Source organism: Salmo salar, chromosome 01 (assembly GCF_965601325.2).
Source record: "Salmo salar chromosome 01, fSalSal1, whole genome shotgun sequence".
Classification (NCBI taxonomy): Eukaryota; Metazoa; Chordata; class Actinopteri; order Salmoniformes; family Salmonidae; genus Salmo; species Salmo salar.
In genome coordinates this window covers 92,951,606-92,973,434 of record NC_138291.1, presented here as the reverse complement: position 1 = coordinate 92,973,434, position 21,829 = coordinate 92,951,606, and the positions used below count along the sequence as shown (strand labels likewise).

Genomic DNA, 21,829 nt, shown 5'->3' with positions numbered 1-21,829 from the left:
AACACAATTTCAGATTTTGTTACATGAGACCAATTTGAGCCAATCGGTCACAGTTATACTGTAGGAGTGTTGGCTCAACGAGACAATTCAGTATACACTGCCTTGTACATTTGCCTGATAATAGAAGGGGCCAACTAAGGAAAGTCGTCCAGGTCCTGAGGCAGCAAAGAAAACCCAAACCACCATACTTGACCGTTAATCTGAGGTTCTTACTGTGGAATGCGGTGTTTGGGTTTCGCCAGACATAATCTGACCCATCTCATCCAAAAAGTTGATTCAAGTTTGCCAAAAAATAATCTGGAAGCACCTGGATGATCAAGACTCTTGGAAGAATGTTCTATGGACAGATGATTGAAAAGTAGGGCTGGGTGATATGACGATATATATCGTGTGACGATAGAGCATAATATGAAACGATAGAAAAACATTATCGTTTATTTCGTTGTGTCGCAAATCACTCTTCACGGACAATATTTTTTGTCAATTGGAACGAAGCTTTGCATTCTTCCACACAAAATTTGCAACAAACAAACACACGGAGGAGAGTGAACATGACAGAGCACAAAAAGTACAGTTGAGTGCTCAAAACCAACATCCGACTCGGAAGTTGCAAGAGGCTTTTGCCCGCGGCACACCATATAGCAAAGAATCATGAAGATGGATGGAGCTAACAGCTGCTGTTTCAACTTACATCAGCAAAGACATGGCACCAATTTACACGGTCGAGGAACAGGGGTTTTGTGAGTTGGTGCTAACACTTGACCCAACGTACCAAATTGATATGTGACATGTATTAATGCCAAAATAACATGCAAAAAAGGCAAGCCCCAAAAAATATATACAGTTGAAGTCGGAAGTTTACATACACTTAGGTTGGAGTCATAAAAACTCATTTTTCAACCACTCCACAAATTTCTTGTTAACAAACTATAGTTTTGTTAAGACGGCTAGGACATCTGTGTGTAATTTTTCCAACAATTATTTAGACAGATTATTTCACTTAATCACAATTCCAGTGGGTCAGAAGTTTACATGCCTTTAAACAGCTTGGAAAAAATAAATAAAGTCATAGCTTCATCCTTGGGAGCAATTTCCAAATGCCTGAAGGTACCATGTTCATCTGTGCAAACAATAGTAAGCAAGTATAAACACCATAGGACCACGCAGCCATTATACCGCTCAGGAAGGAGACGCGTTCTGTCTCCTATAGATGAACGTACTTTGGTGCGAAAAGTGCAAATCAATCCCAGAACAACAGCAAAGGACCTTGTGAAGATGCTGGATTAAACAGATACAAAAGTATCTATGTCCACAGTAAAACAAGTCCTATATCGACATAACCTGAAAGGCCGCTCAGCAAGGAAGAAGCCACTGCTCTAAAACAGCCATAAAAAAGCCAGACTACGGTTTGCAACTGCACATGGGGACAAAGATGGTACTTTCTGGAGAAATGTCCTCTGGTCTGATGAAACAAAAATAGAACTGTTCAGCCATAATGACCATCGTTATGGTTGGAGGAAAAAGGGGGAGGCTTGCAAGCTGAAGAACTCCATCCCAACCGTGAAGCACGGGGGTGGCAGCATCATGCTGTGGGGGTGCTTTGCTGCAGGAGGGTCTGGTGCACCTCAAAAAATAGATGGCATCATGAGGGAGGAAAATTATGTGGATATATTGAAGCAACATCTCAAGACATCAGTCAGGAAGTTAAAGCTTGGTCTCAAATGGGTCTTCCAAATGGACAATGACCCCAAGCATACATCCAAAGTTGTGGCAAAATGTCTTAAGGGCAACAAAGTCAAGGTATTGGAGTGGCCATCACAAAGCCCTGACCACAATCCTATAGAAAATATGTGAGCAGAACTGAAAAAGCGTGTGCGAACGAACCTTACTCAGACCAGCTCTGTCAGGAGGAATGAGTCAAAATTCACCCAACTTACTGTGGGAAGCTTGTGGATGGCTACCCGAAACGTTTGACCCAAGTTAAAGAATTTAAAGGCAATGCTACCAAATACTAATTGAGTGTATGTAAACTTCCGACCCACTGGGAATGTGATGAAAGAAATAAAAGCTGAAATAAAATCACTCTACTATTATTCTGACATTTCACATTTTTGAAATAAAAGTGGTGATCCTAACTGACCTAACATGGAATTTTTAATGGGATTAAATGTCAGGAATTGTGAAAAACTGACTTTAAATGTATTTGGCTAAGGTGTGTGTAAAGGTCAACTGTATATATTTTAGGCCTATATTTATTTTGTTTGCAACTATAGTTGAAGTGTTTTCTATTTACCTTTTTTAGATTTTGTTACATGCTAAATTGAAAATTTGCACAACGGTTATAAATATAAGGAGACATAATCAAATATGAGTGAGTACCTTTTATTTGTTGAGTATAATTCAAAATGTAGTAAAAAATAGGCCTTTACATGTGGTCATTTTATATAAACAATTTTTTAATTGAATTGACAGAAAACGTGCTATTTAACTTCTCTAGGGTCGGTGGGATGAAATCGTCCCACCTAAGTAACAGCCAGTGGAATCCTGTGGCGCGTTATTCAAATACCTTACAAATGCTATTACTTCAATTTCTCAAACATATGACTCTTTTACACCATTTTAAAGACAAGACTCTCCTTTATCTAACCACACTGTCCGATCTCAAAAAGGCTTTACAACGAAAGCAAAACATTAGATTATGTCAGCAGAGTACCCAGCCAGAAATAATCAGACACCCATTTTTCAAGCTAGCATATAATGTCACATAAACCCAAACCACAGCTAAATGCAGCACTAACCTTTGATGATCTTCAACAGATGACACACCTAGGACATTATGTTATACAATACATGCATGTTTTGTTCAATCAAGTTCATATTTATATCAAAAACCAGCTTTTTACATTAGCATGTGATATTCAGAACTAGCATACCCCCCCGCAAACTTCCGGTGAATTTACTAAATTACTCACGATAAACGTTCACAAGAAACATAACAATTATTTTAAGAATTATAGATACAGAACTCCTCTATGCACTCGCTATGTCCGATTTTAAAATCGCTTTTCGGTGAAAGCACATTTTGCAATATTCTAAGTAGATAGCCCGGCATCACAGGGCTAGCTATTTAGACACCCACCAAGTTTAGCCCTCACCAAAGTCAGATTTACTATAAGAAAAATGTTATTACCTTTGCTGTTCTTCGTCAGAATGCACTCCCAGGACTTCTACTTCAATAACAAATGTTGGTTTGGTTCAAAATAATCCATAGTTATGTTCAAATATCCTCTGTTTTGTTCGTGCGTTCAAGACACTATCCGAAGTGTAAAGAAGGGTGACGCGCACGACGTATTTCGTGACAAAAAAAATCTAAATATTCCATTACCGTACTTTGAAACATGTCAACCGCTGTTTAAAATCAATTTTTATGCCATTTCTCGTAAAAAAGCGATAATATTCCGACCGGGAATCTGTGTTTTAGTACAAAGAGAGAGAAAATAAAAACATGGGATCCCCTCGTGCACGCGCCTCAGTCTCATAGTATTCTGACCGACCACTATCCAAACGCGCTGAAGTTTTTCAGCCAGGGGCTGCCTCGACATCATTCAGCTTTTTCCCGGGTTCTGAGAGCCTATGGGAGCCGTAGGAAGTGTCACGTTACAGCAAAGATCATAAGTTTTCAATAAAAAGAGTCAAGAAGCTCAAGGAATGGTCAGAGAGGGCACTTCCTGTACAGAATCTTCTCAGGTTTTTGCCTGCCATATGAGTTCTGTTATACTCACAGACACCATTCAAACACTTTTAGAAACTTTAGGGTGTTTTCTATCCAAAGCCAATAATTATATGCATATTCTAGTTTCTGGGCAGTAGTAATAACCAGATTAAATCGGGTACGTTTTTTATCCGGCCGTGTAAATACTGCCCCCTAGCCCTAACAGGATATCATTATCGGGATATGAGATTTTGGCCATATTGCCCAGCCCTATTGAAAAGTATAATTTTTTGGACAACATGGGTCCCATTATGCGCCATTGGGGCAACAGGTAGCCTAGTGGTTAGAGCGTTGGACTAGTAACTGAAACGTTGCAAGATCGAATCCCTGAGCTGACATGGTAAACATCTGTAGTTCTGCCCCTGAACAAGGCAGTTAACCCACTGTTCCTAGGCAGTCATTGAAAATAAAAATGTGTTCTTAACTGACTTGCCTAGTAAAATAAAAAAGGTAAAATAACATTAAAATTATGCATCGCAATGTGGATAGATGGAAATTGCCACACAATGCTACAAATGAAGAAACATAACCTATATGTATGTTCTACAGTGAATTTGGAAAGTATTCAGACCCCTTCACTTTTTCCACATTGTTACATTACAGCCTTACTCTAAAATGTAATCAATTGTTCCCCCCCTCAATCTACACACAATGCCCCATAAAAGACAATGCAAAAGTTTCTTAATTTTTGCTAATTTATTAAAATAAAAACAGAAATATCACATTTACATAAGTATTCAGACCCTTTACTCAGTACTTTGCGTGATTACAGCCTCAAGTCATCTTGGGTATGACGCTATAAGCTTGTCACACTTGTATTTGGGGAGTTTCTCCCATTCTTCTCTGTAGATCCTCAAGCTCGGTCAGGTTGGATGGGGAGCATCGATGCAGACATTTTTAGGTCTCTCCAAAGATGTTTGATCGGTTCAAGTCTGGGCTCTGGCTGGGCCACAAGGACATTGAGCCTTGTCACAAAGCCACTCCTGCATTGTCTTGGCTGTGTTCTTAGGGTTGTTGTCCTGTTGGAAGGTGAACCTAACCCCAGTCTGAGGTCTTGAACGCTCTGCAGCAGGTTCTCATCAAGGAGCTCTGTACTTTGCTCCATTCATCTTTCCTTGATCCTGACTAGTCTCCCAGTCCCTGCTGCTAATAAAAAAAAACATCATCACCACCATGCTTCACTGTAGGGATGGTGCCAGGTTTCCTCCAGATGTGACGCTTGGCATTCAGGCCAAAGATTTCAATCTTGGTTTCATCTGACCAGAAAATCTTGTTTCTCATTGTCCGAGAGTCCTTAAGGTGCGTTTTGGCAAACTCCAAGCGAGCGGTCATGTGCCTTTTACTGAGGGAGTGGCTTCCATCTGGCCACTCTAGCATAAAGGCCTGATTAGTGGAGTGCTGCAGAGATGGTTGTATTTCTGGAAGGTTCTCCCATCTCCACAGAGGAACTCTGCCAGAGTGACCAACGGGTTTTTGGTCACCTCTTTGATCAAGGCCTTTCTCCCCCGATTATTCAGTTTGGCCGGGTGGCCAGCTCTAGGAAGAATCTTGGTTGTTCCAAACTTCTTCCATTTAAGAATGATGGAGGCCACTGTGTTCTTGGGGACCTTCAATGCTGCAGAAATGTTTTGGTACCCTTCCCCAGATCTGTGCCTCGACACAATCCTGTCTCAGAGCTCTATGGACAATTCCTTCGACCTCATGGCTTGGTTTTTGCTTGGACATGCACTGTCAACTGTGGGAACTTACATGGAAAGGAACACACCTGTCTAAATCAATTGAATTTACCACAGTGGACTCCAAGCAAGTTGTAAAAACACATCAAGGATGATCAATGGAAACAGGATGCACCTGAGCTCAATTTCGAGTCTCATAGCAAAGGGTCTGAATACTTATGTAAATAATGCATCTGGGTTTTTTGGTATAAAATTTGCACAAAAATAAAATATTTTCACTTAGTCATTATGGGGTATTGTGTGTAGATTATATATATATATATATATATATATATATATATATATATATATATATATATATATTATTTTTTTTAAATCCATTTTAGAATAAGGCTGTAATGTAACAAAATGTGAAAACAAAGAAAATAAATAAATAAATCAAGGAGTCTGAATACTTTCCGAATGCACTGGATATGCATTTTATTTTTGCAGGAATGGGCTTCCATATACATATTCCCCGTGGCGCAGCCAAGCCTTCCTGGGACACTTTAGACTTGAGTGTGAAAAAGTAAATCCAGCACAGGTATCCTTGTATGCCCCACAATGCATTTAGTGGTTTTGGTCAATAGACCTTTGTCAGAGACTTGATAGAGACTTGGTAGCGCAAAGACTAAATATGCATATGTCACATTTGAAAGAGTGGGTACTTCCACACTGAATATATACACAATACTGAACTGTTGAGTACTAACATGACACCAGAATTTGTCAGATGCTTTTATCAGAATGGCCTTTAGCATGCAGATAGGCTTGTTATACGACAACGTCATATTCACATGCAGTACAGAACAGTTCTCAGGTAACTGGCATTAACAACTCTTTATCTACAACAAGATCTGGAGAAAAAAAGTGACAGTCCAAAATTATATTTTGCCACTAAAAAGCCATCTACACATTCAGAAAGCCTTTGTTTGCCAGCAAGTGACAGCATAAATACAACTTGAATATTGTTGATAATCTAGCGACACTGATCAATAAATGCATTTTTAAAAATTATCAAAGTAAACAGATTCCACAGCATTGAATCTGTAGCAAAGCACCTACCCTTGATGCAGCTGTAACTCTCTGAATGGGATGTGAGGTGCGCGTCTGCTGTATGAACTACTCCAGTGTCTCGTGTAGCCGCCTGGCTCCCAACCAACAGGCAAACATACACTTCTCCCCTAGCCCCACCTCTATAACCGGGTATCCCAACCCCTCGTGCTCCATGCAGCATTCAGCCAGCACCCCACTATCAGCTCTCCTAAAATAAGATTGACATTTCCCATCCCAGGACACATGCACGATTACTAGGATCACTTTCTCTGTGGATAACAGGCAATGCTGTACAGGCGGGAAACATTCAGACCTTTAACGAAGAGGGGTGCACTGTTACCGTGTTGCTCACATTGCCTAGAAGGCTGTGTCAGTTTGGGATTGGACATCCCACTGCATCAAGATCGAATGCTTTCCTGCTAGGACTTCTGCCAGGCCAAACTGACATACACCACATTTGCAAACACACATTCTCTCGCACACCTGTGGCACTGATCCTTGTAAACCACTGATTGGCTATGACAGGGTACTGATGTCTGTTCATAACATTCAGGGCTAAAGACCCAGGGGACCAGCCAGGTTGCGTCACAGGCTAGATTTGTTCCCACTCTACACCAACACTATAGCAAACAGTATGGGTCTGGCACAGGACAAGCCTTGGGACCTGTTATTTTATCATCAGGGCTTACAGAAGCCAACTAGTACCAGCCAACCGTATCCATGTGGCATTACTGTCTCTCTTGGCTTCAGGAAGAAGTTTCCTGCCAAAGCAGTGAACATCCTGTTGAACCCTGAATCCTAAACCAGTAGTTAATCATTACATTGTGCTGTAAGTTAAGAGTATTCCATTCATGTCTTGGATGACCAAGCACACAAAACACCATAATCGCTGTCACCTGTTGTTATAAATACTGTTCTAGTCCTTCTTGTTTACATTGGACTGAATAATGTAGGCACACCTGGACATCTCAGAATATATATATATATATATTTAATTTAGAAAGTTTTCCCTTGCCTTTTTCCACATTTTGTTACGTTACAGCCTTATTCTAAAATGGATTCAATTATTTTATCCGTCAATCTACACACAATACCACATAATGACAAAGTGAAAACAGTGCAAATTAAAAAAAAAACTAAAAAACTGAAGTATTCAGACCCTTTGCTATGAGACTCGAAATTAACCTCAGGTGCATCCTGTTTCCATTGATCATCCTTAAGATGTTTCTACAACCTTATTGGATTCCACCTGTGGTAAATTCAATTGATTGGACATGATTTGGAACAGCACACAACGTTCCACAGTTAACAGTGCAAAAACCAAGCCACGAGGTCGAAGGAATTGTCCGGAGAGCTCTGAGACAGGATTTTGTCGAGGCACAGATCTGGGGAATTGGTACCAAAACATTTCTGCAGCATTGAAGGTCCAAGAACACAGTGGCCTACATCATTCCTAAATGGAAGAAGTTTGGAACAACCATGACTCTTCCTCTTGGGCCGGAGGTAGCCTAGTGGTTAGAACATTGGGCCAGTAACCGAAAGGTTGCTAAATCGAATCCCCGAGCTCACAAGGTAAAAATCTGTTGTTCTGCCCCTGAACAAGGCAGTCGACCCACTGTTCCTAGGCTGTCATTGTAAATACGCATTTGTTCTTAACTGACTTGCCTAGTTAAATAAAAGGTAAAATAAAAAAATTCAAATCAAATCCCTAGAGCTGGCCGCCTTGCCAAACTGAGCAATCAGGGGAGAAGGGCCGTGGTCAGGGAGGTGACCAAATCCCTGATGGTCACTCTGACAGAGCTCCAGAGTTCCTCTGTAGAGATGGTGGTCCTTCTGGAAGGTTCTCCCATCTCTGCAGCACTCCACCCATCAGGCCTTTTTGGTAGAGTGGATGTCCTTGAGTGTCTGAATGTCTTCGAGTGGCCCATCCAGAGCCCAGACGAACTCGATTTAACAGGTCTGTTGAGACCTGAAAATAGCTGTGCAGCGACGCTCCCCATCCAACCTAACAGAGTTTGAGAAGGATCTGCAGAGAATAATGGGAGAAACTCCAAATACTGGCGTGTCAAGCTTTTTTAAAATTTTTAACTAGGCAAGTCAGTAAAGAACAAATTCTTAATGACAATGACGGCCTACACCGGCCAAACCCAGATGACGCTGGGCCAATTGTGCACTGCCCTATGGGACTCAATCACAGCCGGTTGTGATACAGCTTGTAGAGTCATACCCAAGGACACTCAAGTACTGTGTATAGGGTCCGTGATAGCAAATTTATAAAAATTAAAACACTGGTAACATTTCTAAAAACCAGTTTTTACTTTGTCATTATGGGGTATTGTGTGTAGATTGATGGGGGGGAAAAAACTATTTCATCAATTTTAGAATTAGGCTGTAACATAACAAAATGTGGAAAAAAGTCAAGGGGTCTGAATACTTTCCAAATGCACTGCATGTTCTGTACACTGTAAAAAATGTGTTGATTAAACTTAAAGCTGGAATCCTTACTTGAAACAATAACACTGCAGACACGACGCCTCTGTTTTGATAAAAAGACGAGGGATGGGCCTGGAGAAATGTAACCACTCTCAAATGTATAAAACAGAGCTATGGATGCAAGGACGGACCATCCATGAAATCAAAATGATAGTTTAAGCCATGTTGAGGCTATACATTGTTTACAAACATTGGGGTAAAACAAGCTTATATATTGGGTTCTGATGGGTACGACAGTTGAAGTAAGCTTGAGGCAATTATAAGATAGTGGCTTGTGAAAGTATTCACACCCTTGGCATTTTTCCTAATTTTTTTGCCTTACAACCTGGAATTAAAATAGATTTTTTTGAAGGTTTGTATCATTTGATTTAAACATGCCTACCACTTTGAAGATGCAAAAATATTTTCTTGGGTGAATCAAACAAGAAATAAGACAAAAAAACTGAACTTGAACGTGCATAACTATTCCTCCTGTTGGGATTTCACCAAGCTCAATTTTAGTCTCATCTGACCAGAGTACCTTCTTCCATGTTTGGAGAGTCTCCCACATGCCTTTTGGTGAACACCAAATGTGTTTGCTTATTTTTTTCTTTAAGCAATGTCTTTTTTGAGGCCACACTTCCATAAAGCCCAGGTCTGTGGAGTCTACGGCTTAAAGTGGTGCTAAGGACAGATGCTCCACAGCGGAGATTGGAGTTTTGCAGCTCCTTCAGGGTTACCTTTGGCCTCTTTGTTGCCTCTCTGATTAATGCCCTCCTTGCCTGGTCCGTGAGTTTTGGTGGGCGGCCCTCTCTTGGCAGGTTTTTTGTGGTGCCATATTCTTTCCATTTTTTAATAATGGATTTAAAATGGTGCTCTGTGGGATGTTCATGATATTGTTTATTAACCCAACCCTGATCTACACTTCACCACAACTTTGTCCCTGACCTATTTGTAGAGGTCCTTGGTCTTCATGGTGCCCCTTGCTTAGTGGTGCCCCTTGCTTAGTGGTGCCCCTTGCTTAGTGGTGCCCCTTGCTTAGTGGTGCCCCTTGCTTAGTGGTGCCCCTTGCTTAGTGGTGCCCCTTGCTTAGTGGTGCCCCTTGCTTAGTGGTGCCCCTTGCTTAGTGGTGCCCCTTGCTTAGTGGTGCTGCAGACTCTGGGGCCTTTCAGAACAGGTGTATATATACTAAGATCATGTGACACTAAAGTCCATCTGTGTGCAATCTAACTAATTATGTGACTTCTGAAGGTAATTGGTTGCACCAGATCTTATTTAGGGGCTTCAAAGCAAAAGGGGGTGAATACACATTTTCACTTCACCAATTTGAACTATTTTGTGTATGTCCATTACATGAAATCCAAATACAAAAACCTTTAAATTACAGGTTGTAATGCAACAAAATAGTAAAAATGCCAAGGGGGATGAATACTTTTGCAAGGCACTGTATATTCGTCAAGAATCAATGGATATATCATTCATCTTTAACTCCAAAAATGGATGTAGCACCCAAGGATTCTAGCTTTAAAATATCAAAGCAACAAGCTGCAATAGGATTGTGAGCTTGCTCAACAAAATAGTATTGCATTTGATTTAACATACAATTGTAAGACAACCAAACACAATAGGATTGTTTATATGTGCAATAGGAGTTTGCGCAACAATTGGACATATAGCTGAACCAACTTTCGGTTGAGTGACCATACAATTCAACCTTATTTTAATATTTCCCAGGATGCCTTGCCTTTCGAGTGAACTGTAGTTACTGTAATAAATAAATTACTTTATTTGTTAGCGACAGAGACATGGTTGTTTTATTCAATGGTTCTTAGGCCAGGGCCTTCACCAAGTGAATATGTTATCATTAAAATTAAACTATGACAATACATAACATAAGGCCTTTCTTTGAGGGCCTCATTACACCCTAACAGAGTGGTCTGAAACTCCTGTGTACAAGCCACATCAAGCCTGGAAGTGACATTACACTGGCTTGCAAAGTGATGTGTAATTCCTATTGGAATACAGTCAGTGAGGATATTCAACAATATGACATTTTAAAAATCACCCGCAATCGGCATTGAGAAAGACTGCCAGGGTGGGGAAAATTGATTATTGAGCTACCTAAATCTTATTAACTGGGACTGCCATCTCCGTATCAGGCGCAACAACTAATAACAGATTGGATGAGTTTAGAAAAAATGTGTTATTTATGTTTGTGTAGCATAAGATTAAATCAACGAACATGCAAAAACACAGGTATTGAAACAAACAATTGAGAAAAAAAAGAAAATCTGCCTGCAATAGAGCATTCTGGGAAATATGATAATGCTGGGCATGGTTTTGAGCAAACATTAATTTGTAATTTTACTCAACAAGCTGCTTCAAATTCAGCTAACTTCGAGCAGAGTTTGTTGAGTAAACAAGTCACAAAATAATGCTGATTAAGCAATTGGTGAAATATATAATATATATATATATATATATATATATATATATATATACATATATACATACATACACACAGTGGGGGAAAAAAGTATTTAGTCAGCCACCAATTGTGCAAGTTCTCCCACTTAAAAAGATGAGAGAGGCCTGTAATTTTCATCATAGGTACACGTCAACAATGACAGACAAAATGAGAAAAAAAAATCCAGAAAATCACATTGTAGGATTTTTAATGAATTTATTTGCAAATTATGGTGGAAAATAAGTATTTGGTCAATAACAAAAGTTTTTCAATACTTTGTTATATACCCTTTGTTGGCAATGACACAGGTCAAACGTTTTCTGTAAGTCTTCACAAGGTTTTCACACACTGTTGCTGGTATTTTGGCCCATTCCTCCATGCAGATCTCCTCTAGAGCAGTGATGTTTTGGGGCTGTCGCTGGGCAACACGGACTTTCAACTCCCTCCAAAGATTTTCTATGGGGTTGAGATCTGGAGACTGGCTAGGCCACTCCAGGACCTTGAAATGCTTCTTACGAAGCCACTCCTTCATTGCCCGGGCGGTGTGTTTGGGATCATTGTCATGCTGAAAGACCCAGCCACATTTCATCTTCAATGCCCTTGCTGATGGAAGGGGGTTTTCACTCAAAATCTCACAATACATGGCCCCATTCATTCTTTCCTTTACACGGATCAGTCGTCCTGGTCCTTTTGCAGAAAAACAGCCCCAAAGCATGATGTTTCCACCCCCATGCTTCACAGTAGGTATGGTGTTCTTTGGATGCAACTCAGCATTCTTTGTCCTCCAAACACGATGAGTTGAGATTTTACCAAAAAGTTATATTTTGGTTTCATCTGACCATATGACATTCTCCCAATCCTCTTCTGGATCATCCAAATGCTCTCTAGCAAACTTCAGACGGGCCTGGACATGTACTGGCTTAAGCAGGGGGACACGTCTAGCACTGCAGGATTTGAGTCCCTGGTGGCATAGTGTGTTACTGATGGTAGGCTTTGTTACTTTGGTCCCAGCTCTCTGCAGGTCATTCACTAGGTCCCCCCGTGTGGTTCTGGGATTTTTGCTCACCGTTCTTGTGATCATTTTGACCCCACGGGTGAGATCTTGCGTGGAGCCCCAGATCGAGGGAGATTATCAGTGGTCTTGTATGTCTTCCATTTCCTAATAATTGCTCCCACAGTTGATTTCTTCAAACCAAGCTGCTTACCTATTGCAGATTCAGTCTTCCCAGCCTGGTGCAGGTCTACAATTTTGTTTCTGGTGTCCTTTGACAGCTCTTTGGTCTTGGCCATAGTGGAGTTTGGAGTGTGACTGTTTGAGGTTGTGGACAGGTGTCTTTTATACTGATAACAAGTTCAAACAGGTGCCATTAATACAGGTAACAAGTGGAGGACAGAGGAGCCTCTTAAAGAAGAAGTTACAGGTCTGTGAGAGCCAGAAATCTTGCTTGTTTGTAGGTGACCAAATACTTATTTTCCACCATAATTTGCAAATAAATTCATTAAAAAAATCCTACAATGTGATTTTCTGGATTTTTCTTTCTAATTTTGTCTGTCATAGTTGACGTGTACCTATGACGAAAATTACAGGCCTCTCTCATCTTTTTAAGTGGGAGAACTTGCACAATTGGTGGCTGACTAAATACTTTTTTCCCCCACTGTATATTCACCAATTGCTTAATCAGCATTATTTTGTGACTTGTTTACTCAACAAATATATAGTATTTATTTATTTTTGCCTCAAATGTCACTGACTTATCTTTGCTATCAGGTCTTCTTCATACTTCCCATGAAATAGCATGGGAGTCACATTGGTCCAAATGTCTTTCTGAGAGAACAGACTAAAGGCTGAAACCATCAATCTTGTTTCAGAATTTGAATGTGTCAAATCCCTGGAGATAAAACGAGATAGAAAGAGATTATGCATTATTTCTAATGTTTAACAGCTTTTTCCTGTTGAGGCTGAGCAATGTTATGATCTACAAGTCAGCGAGAGGTTGCCTGCGCGGATTATACACCACAGCAGCCTACGTGCTCAACATGACAGTAGCAACTTACACTGTAATCGAAAACTAATTTATATGGTTATATTGAGTATTATCAACATTAAAATACTGCAAAACTTTTACTGCAACATACTGTAAATGGTGCATTGTGGGAAAATGTTATGGGTGCACTACATTTTTTTTTCACTTTTGTTTATGGTAACTTACTGGCAGCCAATTACCTGCAAATTACTGAATATTTTTTTTTTTTTTTAAGTACAGTATGTTACCATAAAATCCAAAGGAGCTTTGGTTTAACAGTACATTACTGTAAAGAAGTGCTTTCTTTACAGTAATGTAGTGTTAAGCTAAAGTTTTAGAATTTACAGTAACTTACTACCGTTTCCCCCAGGTAACTTACAGGTAACTGGCTGCCAGTAAGTTACCGTAAAAACAACTAACTTTTTTTACAGTGTGGGGAAATAATTGCTGTATTCTCCATCCTACAGAATACAATACCATATTTTTGGCGCACCAAAAACCTTTTCACCACTAGTGGGTGCACGGTACTGTTGTTTCCTAGGCTCATTAACATATTGAGGTGTGCCTTGTAAGAGGCTATATTTGTTGCACCCGTTAGTGGGTTAGGGTTAGAGCGCTGTACCAACTTAACTTCTATGTGGTTATAGACCCCCATCACTTTTAAATGTATAGGGGACAGATTGGAGTGGCAGAAAGTCGTAAACCTTGAATAGTTGAGTATATTGATGTGTCCTTTTGGTCTGTTTTGCCCTGTTGCTGCCAGTTTGGAAGCCTTTGTTAAGGCCTCTAGTTGTAAGTGAAATAAAACACCAACAATTCATTAATATGCTGTCATGTGTAAACCTGCTTGCACCAATCCCATGTACTGTAGTTACAGCTACTGTGAAATACAAACCCCTACCCCTCAATTAATTTTATGAATTCATCCATTCAGATTACGGTAGCATTTACTCTTTTTTAACAGTTTAATAAAGTAAATTTTACAGTATTGTACAGTGTGCCATTACACAGTACTTGCTTTGATACTGTATTAGGATTAGAGTAGGTGTACCGCAATATGAAATACAGTAATGTACCATTAGCTGTAAATTACTGTCAAATTCACTCTCACCTTTACAGTATGGGCTATAGCCTAGTTGAGAATTCTCAACTCCACAATATGTAAATCACACCTCATGGAGTTGAGTGGCGATGGGTTTTGGCAGAGTGTACCTCCAACTACACTGAACAAAAATATAAATGTAACATGCAACAATTTCTAAGATTTTCCTGAGTTCCAGTTCATATATTGAAATCAGTCAATTGAAATCAATTCATTAGGCCCTAATCTATGGATTTCACATGACTGGGAATACAGATGTGCATCTGTTGGTCACAGTTAGTAAGCCATAAAACAAAAGGTAGGGGCGTGGATCAGAAGACCAGTCGGTATCTGGTGTGACCGCCATTTGCCTCATGCAGTACAACACATCTTTCTCATAGAGTTGATCAGACTGTTGATTGTGGGCTATGGAATGTTGTTCCACTCCTCTACAATGGCTGTGCAAAGTTGCTGGATATTGTCGGGAACTGGAACACGCTGTCGTACACGTTGATCCAGAGAATCCTAAACATGCTCAATGGGTGACATGTCTGGTGAGTATGCAAGGCATGGTAGAACTGAGACATGAGATTCAAGGAATTGTGGACAGATCTTTGTGACATGGGGCTGTGCATTATGCTGAAACATGAGGGGATGGTGGCGGATCAATGGCACGACAATGGGCTTCAGGATCTCGTCACGGTGTCTCTATGCATTGAAATTTCCATCGATAAAATGCAATTGTGTTCGTTGTCCGCCTGCCAATACCATAACCCCACCATGGGGCACTTTGTTAACAACGTTGACATCAGCAAACCACTCGCCCACATAACGCCATACACGATGTCTGTGGTTGTGAGGCCGGTTTGACATACTTCCAAGTTCTCTAAAATGACATTGAGGCGACTTATGGTAGAGAAACGAACGTTAAATTCTCTGGCAACAGCTCTGGTGGACATTCATGCAGTCAGAATGCCAATTGCACGCCCCCTCAAAACATCTGTGGCATTGTGCTGTGACAAAACGGCCCATTTTAGAGTGGGTGGGACACGACAGCGAGTCCCACCCACCACCCCCTCTTTTACACTACTGCTACTCTCTGTTCATCATATATGCATAGTCACTTTAACCATATCTACATACTACCTCAATCAGCCTGACTAACCGGTGTCTATATGTAGCCTCGCTACTTTTATAGCCTCGCTACTGTATATAGCCTGTCTTTTTATTTCTTTAACTACCCATTGTTCACCTAATACCTTTTTTGCACTATTGGTTAGAGCCTGTAAGTAAGCATTTCACTGTAAGGTCTACAGTTGTACCTGTTGTACCTGTACCTACCTGTTGTATTCGGCGCACGTGACAAACTTTGATTTGATTTGTCCCCAGCACATGGTGAACCTGTGTAATGATCATGCGGTTTAATCAGCTTCTTGATATGCCACAACTGTCAGGTGGATGGATTATCTTGGCAAAAGAGAAATGTGCACTAACAGGGATGTAAAGATGAGGAATAGGCTTTTATATATAAACACTGATAAGATGGACATCAATGATTTATATAAACCCTGGATTGTTGATGCTATGTATTGGTCAATGAGAGGCTTTGAAGCCACCGGTCAGCCATATTGTCACTCCCCAGAAGAAGCAGTCCTCCATAGGAATGAATGGAATTCTACAGTATTTCAATTAAAATGTTTCAAGGATTGTAGTGGGAACAGTAATATTTGTTGAAAATTATACATGTTTTTATATATTTTACATTCATGTTCAGCCATAATATAATGTAAAAGTATGTATTAAGATTTCTGTAATAGAAAAAACATGGCAAAAACAAATGTAGATATTAATAAATGCATTTCTATAGCTCCCAAAATATGTTTTACAACTGTGGATGCGTGCCAAGATGGCGGCGCGGTGTTTTTAAAACAGCGCTCCCGTCAGTCATTTAGTGTATATATAAAAATCATTGATAAACATCCTCCCGTAATATGTTAAATACCATCAGTTTAAGATATGGAACTTCACCAGAACACATCTTCCTATCACAACAACCTGCTAGGCTACTAAAACTCGTCATATCTACTAGTCTGAAGACCCTACGTTGAATTACATTGAATTCTACGTTAGGCATACATGCGCGTTTGGATTATTAAAGTTTCCTCTCACTACCTATACAAGCCATTATGTTGAATGCAATTATATTTGAACTTACTTCAATGGTTGGTGGTGTGGTTGGTCCTTTTGCAGGTAGGAATGTGAGACAATATATCCACAGGAAAGTATAATTACATCACTTTTTCAAAGCGCTGCTTGTGAGTTCATATTTCTATCACCTGAAGCATGGCACAAGATGAAAATACATGCAGGAGACCCATGCATACTTGCCGAGCTCTGCATGCTTCAGGTGATAGAAATCTGGACACATTACCAGCCCTTTGAAAAGTTTATGTAATTATACTTTCCTGTTGATATATTGTCTCACATTCCTACCTGAAAAAGGACCAACCACATGAACAAACGATAAAGTACGTTACATTTAATTGTAATGATACACTTTTATTCAACATTCTGGCTTGTAGAGGTTGTGAGATGAAATTTACTTGATCCAAACGCTCAGTTATGACTGACATTGAATCAATCCAAAGCAATTCAACGTCGGGTCTTTAGGCTACACAGCTACAGTTGTGCAAAAAATACCATAGGGGCATTAAAAATGCCTGACATAGGCCTACAGAGAAAAATAATGCAATATCGATATTTACATTTTACATTTTAGTCATTTAGCAGACGCTCTTATCCAGAGCGACTTACAGTAGTGAATGCATACATTTCATGCATTTAAAAAAATATAAATTGTATTTAACATGCGCATTTGCAAAAAAAGCACTGTAGTTGCACCAATGTACCTAACCATAAACATCAATGCCTTTCTTTAAAATCAATACACAAGTATATATTTTTAAACCTGCATATTTAGTTAATATTGCCTGCTAACATTAATTTCTTATAACTATGTCCCTTCTCTTGTGTTCCATACAAGCAGTCAGGGTATATACAGCAGTTTGGGCCGCCTGGCTCATTGCGAACTGTGAAGTCCATTTATTCCTAACAAAGGCAGTAATTCATTTGCCAGAATTGTACATAATTATGACATAACATTGAAGGTTGTGCAATGTAACAGGAATATTTAGACTTAGGGATGCCACCCGTTAAATAAAATACGGAACGGTTCCGTATTTCACTGAAATAATAAACGTTTCGTTTTCGAAATGATAGTTTCCGGATTCGACCATATTAATGACCAAAGGCTCGTATTTCTATGTGTTATTATATTATAATTAAGTCTATGATTTGATATTTGATAGAGCAGTCTGACTGAGCAGTGGAAGGCAGCAGCAGGCTCGTAAGCATTAATTCAAACAGCACCTTCGTGCGTTTGCCAGCAGCTCTTCGCAATTCTTCAAGCATTGCGCTGTTTATGACTTCAAGCCTATCAACCCCCGCGATTAGGCTGGTGTAACCGATGTGAAATGGCTAGCTAGTTAGCGGGGTGCGCACTAATAGCGTTTCAAACGTCACTCGCTGAGACTTGGGAGTGGTTGTTCCCCTTGCTCTATATGGGTAACGCTGCTTTGAGGGTGGCTGTTGTCGATGTGTTCCTGGTTCGAGCCCAGGTAGGAGCGAGGAGAGGGACGGAAGCTATACTGTTACACTGGCAATACTAAAGTGCCTATAAGAACATCCAATAGTGAAAGGTATATGAAATACAAATCATATAGAGAGAAATAGTCCTATAATAACTACAACCTAAAACTTCTTACCTGGGAATATTGAAGACTCATGTTAAAAGGAACCACCAGCTAGGAACTTAAACGTTAGCTTTTTTACATGGCACATATTGCACTTTTACTTTCTTCTCCAACACTTTGTTTTTGCATTATTTAAACCAAATTGAACATGTTTCATTATTTATTTGAGGCTAAATTGATAGTATTTATGTATTATATTAAGTTAAAATAAGTGTTCATTCAGTATTGTTGTAATTGTCATTATTACAAATAAAAAATAAAAAAAATGCAAAAACATTTATTTTTATTATTTATTTATTTATATATATTTTATTATTATCATTTAAAAATCGGCCGATTAATCTGTACCATTTTTTTTTGGGGGGTCCTCCAATAATCGGCATCGGCGTTGAAAAATCATAATCGGTCGACCTCTATTTGGAACCACCAAGACTCTTCCTAGAGATGGCCGCCCTGCCAAACTGAGCAATCAGGGGAGAAGGGCCTTGGTCAGGGAGGTGACCAAAAACCTGATGGTCACTCTGACAGAGGTCCAGAGTTCCTCTGTGGAGATGGGAGAAACTTCCAGAAGGTCAACCACCTCTGCAGCACTCCACCAATCAGGCCTTTATGGTAGAGTGGCCAGACGGAAGCCACTCCTCAGTAAAAGGCACATGACAGCCCGCTTGGAGTTTGCCAAATGGCACCTAAAGGACTCTCAGACCATGAGAAACACGATTCTCTGGTCTGATGAAACCAAGATTGAACTCTTTGGCCTGAATGCTAAGCATCACATCTGGAGGAAACCTGGCACCATACCTACGGTGAAGCATGGTGGTGGCAGCATCATGCTGTGGGGATGTTCTTCAGCGGCAGGGACAGGGAGACTAGACAGGATCGCGGGAAAGATGAACGGCGCTAAGTAGAAAGAGATCCTTAATGAAGTCCTGTGCGCTCTGGAGCAGGTTCTCAGACTGTGGCGAAGGTTCACCTTCCAACAGAACAACGACCCTAAGCACACAGCCAAGACAACGGAGTGGTGGCTTCGGGACAAGTCTCTGAATGTCCTTGAGTGGTCCAGCCAGAGCCCGGACTTGAACCTGATCGAACATCTCTGGAGAGACCTGAAAATAGATGTACAGTGGCACTCACCATCCAACCTGACAGAGCTTGAGAGGATCTGCAGAGAAGAATGGGAGAAACTCCCCAAATACACTTGTGCCAAGATTGTAGCGTCATACCCAAGAAGACTCGAGGCTGTAATCGCTGGCAAAGCTGCTTCAACAAAGTACTGAGATATGAAGTGATGATTTTGTATCAAAGCTCTTATAATGAAGCTTTATAATAAACACCACTGAATGAGGCTGCAAGAACCACCACAAGTCACAACTTATCGAAAAAACGGACTTCAGCAATCGGTGTTTTAAATGACACCTGTCATACAAAATTATCAACGGGTATGGAACTTCAATCATGCCAATGTTTAGCAGTTGCCTAATGATCAGGATTGTTCTTACCTGAGGATTCTTTGTCTTCTGGTCTGGACCATGCGTTCACGCCTCCTTCTCATGCGCGTTTTTATTTTAGGGAATGATCTAGGAAACTTGCGTAAGAGGGCTCGGTCCTAAAGCCCTCCTTTTTCACATATTTGTCCACTTTGGGGTGGCCAAGTCATATTTGATTTTCATTAAGGTCCATGTCTGTGGGTTATATGTTGGTATGATACCCATGTGTCGGAGGTAGCTAAATGTTGTGTAATCACCGCATTATGTTATGACCAGTGATGTAGTGCTGCTAGCATGCTACTAAAATCCCATAGACTTTCAGGCATTGCGCTAACGCTAGTTAGCATTGGCTTGCGAAACTAACTCTAACTTCATTCATACTGGGCGCAGACATAAACATGGTATCCATGAGTGTATCTGACTCTGGAGAAGTACAGAAAGGGCTGCAGTGTCTCGAAGTATCCCTTTAAAACTGCAATTTTGTCCCATGACAAAATGTGTAGAATTGGAGGAAATTAGCTTTAAAACTGCAGCTTCATGGCAAAATGTGTAGAATAGCATTATAAAATTGCACATTTTTCTCTTGGCCCATGGCAAAATGTGTTGAAATGCAGGAAGTTTGCTGTTTTCCTAAAACAAAAACAAAAAACAGTTTTCCCTAAAAAAGTATTATTATTATAATTTTTTGGGGGGGTTGAGGGTCCCCCTGGAGTTAGGTGCCGTGGGGCCCCAAATGTGTCTCCTCCACTCAGCCAGGGTGTCTATAGACAGCCACACTGTCTCTTCAGGGCCCGGGGTGGCACCAGCCCCCCCGAAATATGATTGGCCACCCTTGGTGCCCCCCATTCTCATTGGGTCAGAGCTCTGTCAATCTGACTCAGATTGAAGAGGAAAAGACAGTGGGTTTGTTCTGGTTTTCCCATTGGCTGGAATAGTTGGGCTAAAATGAATGCACCAAAACAGTACCACATCATTGTCTGCGTTTCAGTCATTAGGAGAAAAACTTTCAGAATGACCAAGTGGATGCGGACAGAATACGGTTGGGAGACAGACTCGGAAATCGGGATTAACATTCAATGACACAAGTGTCAGTCTATGTCCATGGTATGTTCACAATTATTATATTTAAACCAAAAAAGTGGACTAAGGTATGCGAACTCCAACTATAATAAAACTCAGTCTTCATCTTTTGTATCTTCTTAATATATATATATACATATGCTTGTGTGCATCACTATAATACAACTCAGTCTTCATCTTTTGTGTCTTATTAATATTTGTCTTGAAATACCTTCATTAATGATGGTGATGACTTATCCTTCCACTTACAGTGCATTCGGAAAGTATTCAGACCCCTTGACTTTTTCCACATTTTGTTGCATCACAGCCTTATTCTAAAATTGATAAAATCGTTTTTCCCCCTCATCAATCTACACACAATACCCCATAATGACAAAGCAAAAACACATTTTAGACATTTTTGCCAATGTATTAAAATGTAAAACTGAAATATTACATTTACATAAGTATTCAGTGCTTTGTTGAAGCACCTTTGTTGAAGCACCTTTAGCAGCAATTACAGCCTCGAGTCTTCTTGGGTATGAAGCTACAAGCTTAGCACACCTGTATTTGGGGAGTTTCTCCCATTCATCTCTGCAGATCCTCTCAAGCTCTTTCAGGTTGGATGGGGAGCGTCGCTGCGCAGCTATTTTCAGACCTCTCCAGAGATGTTCGATTGGGTTCAAGTCCGGGCTCTGGCTGGGCCACTCAAGGATATTCAGAAACTTGTTCCGAAGCCACTCCTGCATTGTCTTGGCTGTGTACTTAGGGTTGTTGTCCTGTTGGAAGGTGAACCTTCGCCCCAGTCTGAGGTCTTGAGCTCTCTGGAGCAGGTTTTCATCAATGGTCTTTCTGTACTTTGCTCCGTTAATCTTTCCTTCGATCCT

General features: G+C 40.3%; 1 protein-coding gene across 2 annotated transcripts in view; it reads right to left on the bottom strand.

Moving 5' to 3' along the window:
• LOC106610249 (monocarboxylate transporter 4) overlaps positions 1 to 19,981 on the bottom strand; it is a 32,959-nt gene extending 12,978 nt beyond the window's left edge. Inside the window, exon 1 of one of the 2 annotated variants that reach the window (XM_014209497.3) lies at positions 19,896 to 19,981. The gene's annotated coding sequence lies outside the window, so the exon portion shown is untranslated. Of the gene's footprint in view, positions 1 to 6,552; positions 6,642 to 19,895 lie in introns of those variants that run through there. The other variant, XM_014209504.3, reaches the window with a different exon arrangement.
• Positions 19,982 to 21,829: the final 1,848 nt, after the last annotated feature.